General features: G+C 51.1%; 1 pseudogene; it reads right to left on the reverse strand.

Annotated features, from left to right (window-relative positions):
- Positions 1-221: 221 nt before the first annotated feature.
- Positions 222-401, reverse strand: LOC142566913 (U2 spliceosomal RNA; annotated as a pseudogene).
- Positions 402-885: the final 484 nt, after the last annotated feature.

Consider the following 885-nt stretch of genomic DNA (forward strand, 5'->3'; position numbering starts at 1 on the left):
TTCATCGAAAAAAAAAAGATTAAGAAAGCACAGCGGAAGATGCGATTATAAGACGTACGGTGTTCAGCCGTCACGGGTCGGATGATCGACCATCGCAGTTCTCAAAATTGCATCTTCCACCGTGTATTTTATACATTTGATTTACAGCGATGCTGCATATCGTTAGGTTCTGGAAAAAATTGCGTGCGTCTATCGAGACGTGTAGATCGACAATTTCTCCGCATAAGTAGGCCGATCCCGAAGATAGTGGAATACCGGGCAACCTACGGCGGAGGTGAGGAAATGTTTTAAGCACTCCGCCGACTTGCAAAAGTAAATTTAATATCTTAGGGACAAACACAACTACTATCGGATATTAAGCTGATAAGAGCACGTACTGCACTTTGACCCGCGTCGGCCATGTCCACGTTCGCACTGCCCTCTCTTTGTCGGCGTTCCAAGCGCGTGCGTGTCTCCTTTCCTTTTCTTCCCCTCTCCCATGGTGGCGGTCCCGTAAGCGTGCTGCCCGCCAGGACCGCGAGGCGGAAAGATGTGCGAACTGTCCATGTTCCCCCGATTCCGTAAACTTGGAACGTTTCGCCGGAGCAACGGCCAGGTTTCAGAGCGACTTTGTGGGGAACCAATTTTGTGCGGAATGTGTTGTGAGTGACCGCTGGTGTTTTTAGCCTGACTTCACAACCATTACTGCACTACGGGACGTCGACCAACGCACGACGGCCTTGGATACCGTGAGTCAGAGTGTGTCCTCGGAGTGCGGCTAGGTGCGTGTCTGTTCTACGTGCCGGGGTTCGTTAGTACAAGGTATCGTGCCGCATTTCGCAACAGTACATGGTGATGTATACCTCCGGGTGCCTCATCATCTTCGAGGCTAAACATCGTGGAGGG

This window comes from Dermacentor variabilis, unplaced genomic scaffold (assembly GCF_050947875.1).
Source record: "Dermacentor variabilis isolate Ectoservices unplaced genomic scaffold, ASM5094787v1 scaffold_13, whole genome shotgun sequence".
In the NCBI taxonomy this organism is placed as follows: Eukaryota; Metazoa; Arthropoda; class Arachnida; order Ixodida; family Ixodidae; genus Dermacentor; species Dermacentor variabilis.